At 39.4% G+C, this 12,394-nt stretch overlaps 1 protein-coding gene across 1 annotated transcript in view; it reads right to left on the bottom strand.

The window, feature by feature from the left end:
• Positions 1-12,394, bottom strand: part of Nup188 (nuclear pore complex protein Nup188) — a 752,879-nt gene that overhangs the window by 272,126 nt on the left and 468,359 nt on the right. The window lies entirely within an intron of this gene.

The raw sequence follows: 12,394 nt of genomic DNA, 5'->3' as shown, positions 1-12,394 counted from the left end.
AAGCGCCTTAATGAACTCTATCTATCCAACAAAACGTGATACTGATACTGCATGAAGTTGGGACAGTAATCAGAAATGTCTCTACTGAATAATTGAGAAGTTTGTCATTTCTAAGTTTCCTAAACTGATTGGATTTATTTTGTTTTGTTTTGGTGTACATCAAGAAGTTTGGACATTTCACTATAGCTGTCATTACAAAAACTGAGGTAAAAGAATTAGTTATTGAAAGAAATTTTGTGTTTATGGGTTTTCTCAAGTAAATTGACCTTCATTCATTTTTTATATATATTTCAAAGTTTGCAACACTTCTTTCTCATTCCGCCAGTTTTGAATCTGGCCAATAGGAATTTTCTGTAATTATTTTTCAGCCTATCACAGGCTTCTTGTTAGTTTTTTTGGGGTGCAACTTTTGATTCTGCCAATAAAATTGAGAGGGTGTGTCCGGATTAGTCCAGAACCCTCTACAACCATCCCCGCGTTTATATAAGCTGCGGCCGTTCCGGCTACCTTGTCCCTTGATCGCCGGATTCTGAGAGTAATGACCACCAGACTTATTTTTCTGTAGCTACCTCTGCAGACTTACACGAGGGGAAGGTCCTAATTACTAACTATGTAACCTGTTTTCTAAAATGTAAATTTCCTTTCGGCTAATGTAAAATTTCATAAAGTCTTTAACTGCAATTCAGGGATAGAGAGTGCATTTCCCTCTCGAGTTCCCCTTCAACTTGGTTTGAGGTGATTACGATTTTGTAACTTTTTTTTTGTGTTTCCCTTTCCTATAATGTATTAAATTAACTTTCATTTGAGTCACCTCAGTAGCTTGGGATTAGCCTCTGCATCATCGGGCCGAAAGCCCAATTAGGGTTTTACATGTAATGTTCTAGGAGTGCAAGTGTACACGTCTATTCATTTGGTGTTCGGGCCATTAATTTAACCCGTTCTTCTTTCCGCGAAGGCCCAGTAGTTTGGGTAAATTATACCCGTGTAAATATTGTAAAAGACCTAGAGAGGTCAAAAATAAGATTTTTGATGTAATGTTGCCTTGAATAGCCTGTAAGAAATTGGTTAAAGTGGGAGAGCATGTGAGCTCTTTCCTGTGATATCTAAATTCTACTGTAATATTGAGGAACGCCTCTGGAAGGCTAGAAATTGTAACTTTTGGAGCAAAGTGCTCTTGAATTAGAGAGATTTCTATCTTTGTCTAAATAATACCACTTTTGAAATTGTAAATGTGAAAACTAGGGGCTTGAAGCCCAAAATTGTTTAATTCCCTATTCTGGGATTCTCTATTTTAATCCCCAAATCTGTCATTGTTATTTCACTAAGTGAAGAGTTGTTAAGTTTGTTTTTCGAAAAGAAATATAGCCTTTTATTAAGTGTTAAATTAAATTTTGATATTGTAGATAGACCCATTCAAGCCCACATCTTCTTTCATCTCTCTGCCTTCCACAGATACCCCGGAATAATAATAATAATAATAATAATAATAATAATAATAATAATAATAATAATAATAATAATAATAATAATAATAATAATAATAATAATTGTACTGGGAGGTACACCTCAACCCCGTACATTTAAATGATGTGCCTTGAAGAACGCTATGTATCACATAAAAATTGAAACATCTAGTACAAGAAGTAGGGACGTTGATCAAAAGCTGTCACTACTTAAATGATAAGAGTAATATGTTATTTTAAAGTTTCCTAAACTGACCGGATTTCTTCGTTTTGTTTTGGTGTATCACTGGTTTCAACAACTATTTCAAGAAATTCAGACTTTTCTCCATATATGTCTCTATGAAAGGACTCTGGTGCAAAGTGAAATAACTAGAAATTTAAAGAAGTTTTGTGTTTATAGGTTTTCTGAACTGAATTGACTTTCCTTATTTTTGATACTTCAAGGTTTGCAACACTTCCTTCCCATACTGCCAGCTTAGGAGTCTGGCCAATCACAAATTTTCTGTATTTATTTTTCAGCCAATCATAGGCTTCTTGTAATTTTTTGTCTATCCAATAAAATGAGAGGGTGTGTCCAGATTTAGTCCAGAGCCTTCTCAAAGCTTCCTCTCGGATATAAAAGCTGTCACTTTTTTGAGTTAACTGGTCTTACTGATAGTCACATTATTGAGTGTGTGTGCTGAGAGAGGAGACCGGGGTCCTCATTCTTCGGCAGAAAGAACATCAACCCAGGTTATGGCCACCAATTTTCTATCTCTGTAGTTATCTCCGCAAGCTGAATTCGAGGAGAAGGTTCCAATCTTTCCTAAGATGTAAAATTTCTTCCCTCTCATGTAAAATTTCATGTAAGTCCTAAGGGCTTAAACTGTAAATCGGGGATAGAGAGTGCATTACCTTCTCGAATTCCCCTTCAATTAATCTTGAGGCGACTACTACGATTTTGTAACTGCTATTATCTTGTAAATTAACTTATCCATCTAGTCACCTCAGTAGTTTGGGATTAGCCTCTGCATCATCGGGCCGCAAACCCATGTCGGGTTTTAAACTTGGTTTTCAAGGAGCGCAAGTGTACGCCTCCATAAATTTTTGAGTTTGGGTCAGTAATTTTACCTGTTTTTTTTCACGAAGGCCCAGTAGAATGGGTACTAGATACCTCTGTGTAAACCAAAAGGTAATTAATATGGTATTGTAAATTGTAGGTTGTGCCTAGAGAGGCCTGACAGTGTAATTTTAATGAACAGAGACGCTCCTTTCCATCTTGCAATAGTTAATTGTTGCCTTGAGTAGGTCATAAGAGTTCGGGAGTGCTGTCCCCTTGGTAGAAGTTGTAGAGCATGCAAGCTCTTTTCTGGTAATGTAATAGATATTTGTGTAATATCGAGTGGTGCCTTTGGAAGGCCGTAAATTGTAACCGTTGGAGAACAGTGCTCTTGAAAATTGTGTTTTGGAAGATATCTCTCCTTGCCTATCTAACTGAACGCAACATTAGCGATGTTGGAACCTCTGTAAATTACGAGCTTGAAGCTCAAGATTGTTAATTACCAATTCTTGTATTTTCTGTTTTGTACCAATATTGCTCTGTACCTGAAATCTTGTTCTTTCACCAAGTGAAGTGTTTTGTTAAAATTATGATCTGAAAAGAAATATAACCCTCATTTTAAAATTTTAAATTCATCTTTGACTATCGTAGACTGACGGCTGTAAGGGGTAGGTTGTCCCACTCAAACGTCAATCTCACCTGCACGTGGTGCACCCTGCTTTCGACTGACGAGGCTCTGGCGACTGAACGACTCCCGGGATAAGGAGTCCCCCTCTGCTATGCCAACGACTCCCTATGAAGGCGGATGAGCTGGCAGAGGCTGGGGCACTCTCTTGCCCTTGAGGTGGGAAACCACCTCTAAAGACGGAAGAACCATATATGGTCAACGGCACAGAAAGTCCTCAACGGCGGACCAGGCGTAGGGACAACTAAAACTTCCCTGGCGGCTGGGAAGGCGGACGAAGGCTGCATCAGTCTTGGAGCCTCCAGTCGTCGTAACTCTTATGCCACTGGGGACAGGTTCCGAGTCTGTCAAGAAATGTACGATTGTTGATGTGCAGCAGCATTCCCACACTGAAAGATGTCACGCACAGGCAGCATTCCCACACTGAAAGATGTCACGCACAGGCGTCTTCTAAAGAACTCAGCACATACACTACAAGCCCTGCGGCAATCGGGGAGTTGTGACGGGAGCAGGATTGTATAGTCTGGGAGCTCCTAGTGACGAACCGGCACGTAGGCGACGAATGTGTGATCGCCGTTTTGCTTGAGGAGAGGCTGTAAAGCAACTCGTGTGCTGCATTCGTGACTGAGCAGGCCTATTCAGGAACCACTCTGCTCACCCTGAATGCGGAGGGGGCTATAAAAGGTGCCCTAAACATAGTCAGCCTCAACACATCCCGACTGGGAAACCGCGCCCAGAGGGTACACCATAAGCGGTCAAAAGAAAATAAAGATGAATTTTGCAACCTGGAACATCCATACTCTAATGGATAATGATACAGCTAATTGGCCAGAAAGGAGAACAGCTATCGTGGCTCGTGAACTAAAAAGATTTAACATCGATATTGCAGCACTGAGTGAAACTAGAAGGCCCGATGAAGGACAAATTAAAGAACAAGGAGGGGGATACACTTTCTTCTGGAAAGGTAAAAGTATTCATGAGCCCCGCATTCATGGTGTTGGTTTTGCCATTGCAAATGAACTTGTCCCTCACCTTGACGAACTTCCTTCTGGATTAAATGAAAGACTCATGAGCTTACGCCTCAAGCTCACCAACAATCAACGAATTACAGTAATTAGTGCCTATGCTCCCACCTTCACTTGTGAAGAAGATGAAAATGAAGCATTCTATTGCCAACTTGACACATTTCTAACAAGAATACCCCAAGCTGACAAAATCATTCTCTTAGGAGACTTCAATGCGCGAGTTGGTAGACTCAACGCTATGGCCCAAAGTAATTGGAAAAGAGGGAGTAGGGAATTGCAACTCTAATGGAACCCTTCTGCTCACTAAGTGCTCAGAGCACAATCTAGTTATCACCAATACCCTCTTCAGACAAAAGGATAAATTTAAAACATCATGGCAACATCCACGGTCAAAACGCTGGCATCTAAATGATTACATAATTGTACGCGCCCGAGACCAACGCGATGTATTAATCACAAAGGTTCTAACAAGTGCTGATGACTGCTGGATGGACCACCGCCTTACACGGTCCACGATGACCCTTCACATCCACGAGCAGCGAAGGAAACAGAGGAAACTTACGAAACTTAAAATGAACACAGACTGTCTCAAAGATCATAGCACTAAAGTAAAATTTCAACAACTCCTAAGTGATAAATTGCCAGATGAATATCCTGAAAGCACTGAAGAACACTGGGCAACACTGAAGACTGCAATACTATCAGCTGGTGAAGAATCGGTAGGACACCTTAGGGTCAAACACCAAGACTGGTTTGATGAAAATGACCAAGAAATACAGACTCTAATAGACAAAAAGAGAGCAGCACACCTAGCTTGGCAGATCAATCCTAGTTCACTCTCTAAGAAACGAAAATATCAAGAAGCGAAAGCAGATGTTCAGAGGAAAAACCGTTTTCTGAAAAAACAGTTGGTGGACGATGAAGCCTCAAGAAATGCAACATCTAGCCAAAACTAACAACACTAGAGCTTTTTTCAGCATGATAAAAACCGTATATGGCACAACAGCTCAAGGATTAAACCCTCTTAAATCTAGGGATGGCTCTACTCTTCTAAAAGACAGCAATTCCATTAATGCACGATGGAAAGAACATTTCCATGAACTGCTGAACAACGATCCAGAGATCAACATAGTAGAAATCCTGAAAATCCTGCAAAAACCTACAAAATCTCACCTTGGCGAAGTACCTTCCTTACAAGAAGTTGAAAATGCTGTTAAACAGCTCAAAAATAATAAAGCTGCCGGATCAGATGGAATTCCTGCTGAATTTTTCAAGGAAGGTAGACGAATTCTTGCTGAACATACACTAATGCTCATAATCAAAATATGGAACACTGAAACAATACCTCCTAATCTCAGAGATGCTCTGATAGTTACGATCTTCAAAAAATGAGACAGAACTGACTGCGGTAACTACCGTAGAATTACCATTCTGTCTATTGCTGGGAAAATACTCGCTCGAATTCTAACCAACCGCCTGATACCTCTCACTGAAGACTGCTTACCTGAAACTCAGTGTGGATTTTGACCCAATCGCAGCACAACAGATATGATTTTCTGTGCTAGACAAATGCAGGAGAAATGCAAAGAACAACATCTACCTCTGTACATGGCATTCATAGATCTTGCCAAAGCCTTTGATTCGGTTAAAAGAGATGCCCTGTGGAAGATCCTAGCAAGAATAGGCTGTCCTCAGAAGTACATAAATATTCTTATATTGCTGCATGATAATATGAAGGGCATGGTTCTTGTCAACAATAACCCTAAAGAAAATTTTGAAATCACTGCAGGCGTGAAGCAAGGTTGTGTGATAGCTCCCATTCTGTTCTCAATATTTGCTGGGACTATACCTCATCTTGTTGATGGGAAACTACCAAAAGGCATAGAAATCGAATACAGGACTGATGGAGGTTTATTCAATCTCAGTAGACTACGAGCCAAGACCAAACTTTCCACTACATCCATCACCGAACTTCAGTATGCTGATGACAATGTAGTTCTTGCAAACTCTGAACAAGACTTACAAGCAATCTTAAATGCATTTGATGAAGCTTATACAAGTATTGGCCTAAGCCTTAACATCCAAAAGACTCAGTTCCTTTACCAGCCTGAACCCAACTCTATCTCCGTATGCCCTACAATCACAGTCCAAGGCAAAGTTCTGAAGAACATAGAACATTTCTCATACCTTGGCAGCCATCTCTCAGCAAATGTAAATCTTGATGAAGAGATTCAACACTGTCTCAAATGTGCTAGTATGGCTTTTGGTCGTCTTCGGGTAAGGGTCTTTGATAATCATAATATCAGCACTCAGACCAAGCTTTATGTGTACAAAGCTACCGTTATACCATCTCTTACATATGGATGTGGAACGTGGACTACCTACAGGAGGCACATACAATGCCTGGAAAAATACCATCAACATTGCCTGAGAAGGATCCTGAGGGTGAAATGGCAAGATCGACGCACTAACACCAGTGTTCTGGAAGAAGCTAATTCCACTAGCATTGAGGCCATGATTATCAAGCACCAACTTCGCTGGACAGGCCACACCGTTCGCATGCCTGAATTCCGTCTCCCAAAACAAATTATATACTCCCAGCTAAACGATGGTCATAGAAAATATGGAAGACCACAAAAGCGTTACAAAGATGCACTAAAAACCAACATGGAAAAGTGTCAAATGAAAACTAACAACTGGGAAGCTACGGCACATAACCGCACAGTCTGGCATCGCAATGTCTGGGAAGGAACTCAGCGCTTTGAGCAAGAAAGGCGGAGAACAGAAATTGACAAGCGCAATGCAAGAAGACAACGTCAGCTCATGAAGAAAAACCAAACTACACAGCCAGTACCTAACAGAACAAATGTGTGTCAAAAATGTGGAAAAATGTACGGTTCTAGGATTGGCCTCTACAGTCACTTAAGATCTCACAAAAACCAAGTTCTTCAGGAAGACAATCATACTCGTTTATGAGGGATAGCCCATCATCATAGATTGATCCATTCCAGCTAGAGGATTCGATCCCGGGATCCCAAAAACCGGGATCCCGACCGCTTTTCAATCCCGTAGTTTTCGGGATTAAGTTTTCCGGATCCCGGGACTGACATCATTTTAAAAAATTTGCAAAACAGACTGCGTGAAGCTAAAGTCTCAGAGTGTTATTATGCATCTTTTCTGTGTGTAAATGCCTGTTCTCGTTTAGCGCATGACTGTATTGTCCATCCCCTATGTGCGTGAAAGTCTGACCACAATGAGCTTTCTCAGTAGCTGAATATATGTGCAACAAAACGAGAAGCAGGCTTGGTGATGAGACACTGGATGCGTTGTTATTTCTTAGATCATATTTTCGCAATTCAAATTAGAATGTTTCTATTAAATTAGTTTTCTTTATATTTACGTGGAATGTGAAATGTGACTGATTAATGTTATTTTTTAATACTTTTTGCTAAGAAACTTTCTATCTACTTATTATGTTGTTACATAAAAGTAGTCTATTATAGTCTATGTGCGGAGAGACTGTTGTTAATTTTCAAAGTTTATTTGCATAATTTGTTACATAAGGGATTTTTTTAAATTTTATGTAATTTTAAAGAGATCTTACTGATTCTCGGCAAAGGATAATTTTAACAGAGAGGCTGAGTGATGTTAAATCTGGTTAGTCTGACTGCAAGTCTGATTAGTTAGAGTGATTACATTAGCTAGGTGTATGTTATACCGTAAAATATGTTGATTTTGTCTAAATTTCGATTTGTTGATTAAACAGCTGATTTCTGTAAGATTTTATTATTTTTTATGCATATACAAAGTACGTCAACGATAGGATGATGAGACTCCAGTTTGAAAATGGCGTGAAAGATCTATTTCAGTTGTATGCCCCACAAAGTGGTTGCATAGATGAACATCTAGAGGACTTCTTAGAGGAAGTGGAGAGACAGATAGAAGATAAGGAAGTACTATTGATGGGAGATCTAAATGCACAAGTTGGAATGGAAAGACAAGGAAAGGAAGATGTTGTAGGGCCCTTTGGATATGGAAATGTAAATCCAGAAGGCGAGTTGTTGGTGGATTTTTGCATGAGGAATAAAATGATTGTTGGAAACACCTGGTTTAGGAAGAAGAACAGTCAGAAGATTACAAGGTATGGCTGGGGAGACAGACGGACAAAGACCATGATTGATTATATAATCATAGAGAAAGAACACCGGAAGAACCTTGTAGATGTAACGGCCATGCCTGAAGAAGCCTTTGGTGGAGATCATAGAGTTGTGATAGGAAAATTGAAAGTTGGAAAGATTGAAAAACCCCAATTAAGAAGAGAGAAAAGAATTAAAGTATGGAAGTTGAAGGAGAAAAGCATACAAGAAGAATTTCAAAGGGAAATAATACCCTTGGTACCCAGGACAGAGGTGGGGAATGTTGAAGAGGAATGGAAAAGATTTAAGGAAGCACTGGTTGGATGTGCAGAAAAGGTGAGTGGTAGAACATCAGGAAATGTGAAAGACAAAGAAACACACTGGTGGAATGATAGGGTAAAGATTAAAGTGAAGGAAAAGAAAATGGCATGGAAAGCATGGAAAACATCTAAGACTGAAGAAAATAGAAGAAAATATGTGGAGGCAAAGAATTTGGCCAAGAAAGTAGTGGAGGAAGAAAAGAGGAAAAGCTGGGCCTTATTCACACAGACATTGAGAGATGATACGCAGGGCAGCAAGAAATTACTGCATGGTATCTTAAGAAACAAAAAGAGAGATCAAGTAAACACCAGATTTGTGAAGGATGAAGGTGGTATGATTTTAACAAAGCCAGAAGAAATAAGAAATAGATGGAGAGAATATTTTCAGAAGCTGCTGAACATAAGAACGGATGACAGTCATTCAATGGACGACCAGGAAAGGCAATTAGTTGACGAAGAAATGGATAAAGAAATTACAATGAATGAAATTGAAATGGCAGTAAGAAAGATGAAGAATGGAAAAACTGCTGGAATAGATGAAATTTCAGTGGAGATGATAAAGGCAGCTGGAGCTGTAGGCCTGCAGTGGACATATCGGGTTCTCAGGAATGTCTGGGAGAATAAGGAGGTCCCTGAGGATTGGCAAAAAGGAATAATCATCCCAATTTTCAAGAAAGGTGATAAGAAAGTTTTGAAGAACTACAGGGGAATTACTCTAATATCCCATGTTGCTAAGATAATGGAAAGGATACTGGAAAGTAGAATAAGGTTGAGGGTTGAGAAGCAGATACAGGAAAATCAGTTTGGTTTCAGAAGTGGAAGGTCAACAATAGAGCCCATTTTCATTATGAGACAACTAATGGAAAAGCATTGGGAGTACGGGAATGATATGGTGATGACATTCATTGATATTGAAAAGGCATATGACAGTGTCCCTAGGACGAAAGTTTGGGACAGTCTGGTGCAAAAAAGAATTGGACAGGGATTAATAAAAATGATCATGGCATTGTATAAGGAATGTTGTAGTTGCGTGCAAACACAAGTTGGCAGGACAAGTTGGTTCAAAATCACTAGCGGGCTGAGACAGGGAAGTGTTCTATCACCAATCCTGTTTACAATAGTAATGGATGACATCATGAGAACAGCAAAAGCAGCATATGGAGGAAGAGAAATGAACATGATGTTATTTGCAGATGATATTGTGATTTGGGGAGAAGACGATAGGAAGGTTCAAGAACAGTTGAATGTGGTGAATGGGAAGATTGAAGAATGTGGATTGAAAATAAGTGTAGAAAAGAGTAAAACTCTTGTTATGACTAGAGGGGAGAAAGAACGGAAAGGTCAGATTAGACTTGCAGACAAGCCCTTGGAAGTAGTGGACACGTTTAAATACCTGGGGAGTGAATTAATGGAGAATGCTCGACTGGATGCTGAGATTAGTAAAAGGATTCAAGCTGGAAGTTGTTTCTATCATAGTGTAAGAAATATGTTATGGGACAAAGATGTGCCAATGGAACCAAAGGATACTATGTACAAGATGTATTACGTACCCATAACAACTTATGGAGCAGAAACTTGGACAATGACAAAGAAGGATGAGAGTTGAATACAGGCAGCCGAAATGAAATTCTTGAGGAGTATGATACAGAAGAGTAGAAGAGACAAAATAAGGAATGAGACAATCCGGGAAGAAATTGGAGTGGAAAAAATGAATGATAGAATAGAGAAGAGCCGACTAAGATGGTTTGGGCACATAAAGCGAATGAGCGATGAAAGAATGCCAAAAAAGGTGATGGAAATGCAAATCCAAGGAAGGAGAGGCCGTGGACGACCACGATTGAGATGGAAGGATACCATCCAACGCAGCATTATAGAAAGAAACCTGGACTGGGACACAGTGTTGGAGGAGGAGTGGTGGAAAGACCAAAGAAAGTGGAGAGGAACCATATTTGCCCCTACCCGGCTACAGCTGGATAAAGGGAAATGATGATGATGATGATGATGATGATGATGATGAACCTTCAAGCCCGGGATAATCCCGGGATTGACCAAGTGTAATCCCGAAATAAGTGTAATCTTTAGTGTTTTTTGTATAATATTTTGCAATTAAGCTCTTCATTCAGAAAAATGTTTCAAAATGGACGATCTACATTTAACTAACAACTACAAAAAATTAAAAATCCTTGTCAGGCATCTCAAAGATATGCTGGATGCAAAAAAATCATGCTGTACGGAACAGTCAGAACACAACACTAGCCAGTCATCTAAGATACATGTCATATGACTTAGATCGGAACATTTAACAAGAATGGCACCAGCAAGAAAAGGTAACAAGGCTGTTGTTCTGGGACTAACTAATAACAATGTCACCCATCCCCTTAGTGGAAGAAACCTGGACAAGGATGCAAGAGGGCTGGGCTGAGAGGCTCAGACAGTTGAGGCGCTTGCCTTCTGACCCCAACTTGGCAGGTTCTATCCTAGCTCAGTCCGGTGGTATTTGAAGGTGCTCAAATACGTCAGCCTTGTGTCTGTAGATTTACTGGCACATAAAAGAACTCCTGTGGGACTAAATTCAGGCACCAAAAACCGTTAAAAGTAGTTAGTGGGGTGTAAAGCCAATATTATTATTATTATTATCATCATCATCATCATCATCATCATTTATGTTTAAAACACTAGTCTGATTTTTGTAACCGTGATTTTGAGAAAACATTGAACCAATTAACATTGTAAAGCATTCTGATGAAAACTCCTGGCCTGTAGATTTGCAGAGCGTCGTTAAAAGCCTAAAAATTTCTTGACGTATGTTTTTAAATTATTAAAGGAAAATATAGCATTATGATTAGTCAAAGAGCTTGGCAGTACCTTCAAGGCCGCCGGAACCTTAAGAACACTGATGGGGTGGGTGGAGTGGAAGGGGTTAGGCACGCGTGCGTAGTCCAACATCTTTCTTGAACGGTGCATATTTCAATCAAAATCTAATTGAGTGTTCGGCGTCTTGGTTAAAATTAAGTTCCAAAGCAGCTGGCGATATTCAATTAATATGGTTATATATGGGATAAAGCCCCAATGGCAAATAGTCATTCATTGAAGTGTGTGAATAATCTTCTAAAATATATCATAGGGGTAATGGCATTCCATTTCTTCTAGTGGGAAAATTATTGTTCTTCGGGAATATTTCATAAAGTTTCGTCTTTTTTGCCACATGCTTATCAACAAACAATTATTTCTAGCTGTGTTAAATACTCTCCTGTTTGACATTCTTTAAAACACGTCACTTACATAAAAATAAACAGGCAAAAAAACAGATTTTGCTGTTTTGGTTGTTTTTTTTTTGCAAGAAATCGGTAATGGCGACTACCCCTCTCTACATGGTGACGGCTAAAATATTGTTGAACTTCCAGCCAGAATTTTAGTACATGATGATACCGTGATTGAAATTTGTAACAAAACGTTTACTTCATGAATGATGCCATCATTTTCTCGAAAGTTGCCATTCTTAGTATTAATTTGAAAGTCACTTAGCTTATACCTGGCAGTTCAAAGCCATTCACTAGCATAAAAAGATTAATATATAAGGTGAAAGCTAACTACTTCAATTTCCTACATAATTCTTGAATTCCTTGGAATTAATCGTTTGCCTCCACATATCCTTATTCTAAAAATTGAAGTCACAGTTATGCTCCTTAGAAATCGGATCGTTTGCAAACGGACAAAACAATCTTT

The sequence above is a fragment of the Anabrus simplex genome, chromosome 2 (genome assembly GCF_040414725.1).
Source record: "Anabrus simplex isolate iqAnaSimp1 chromosome 2, ASM4041472v1, whole genome shotgun sequence".
In the NCBI taxonomy this organism is placed as follows: domain Eukaryota; kingdom Metazoa; phylum Arthropoda; class Insecta; order Orthoptera; family Tettigoniidae; genus Anabrus; species Anabrus simplex.
The sequence above is the reverse complement of the archived record's forward strand: the minus strand, read 5'-3'. Positions and strand labels throughout refer to the sequence as shown.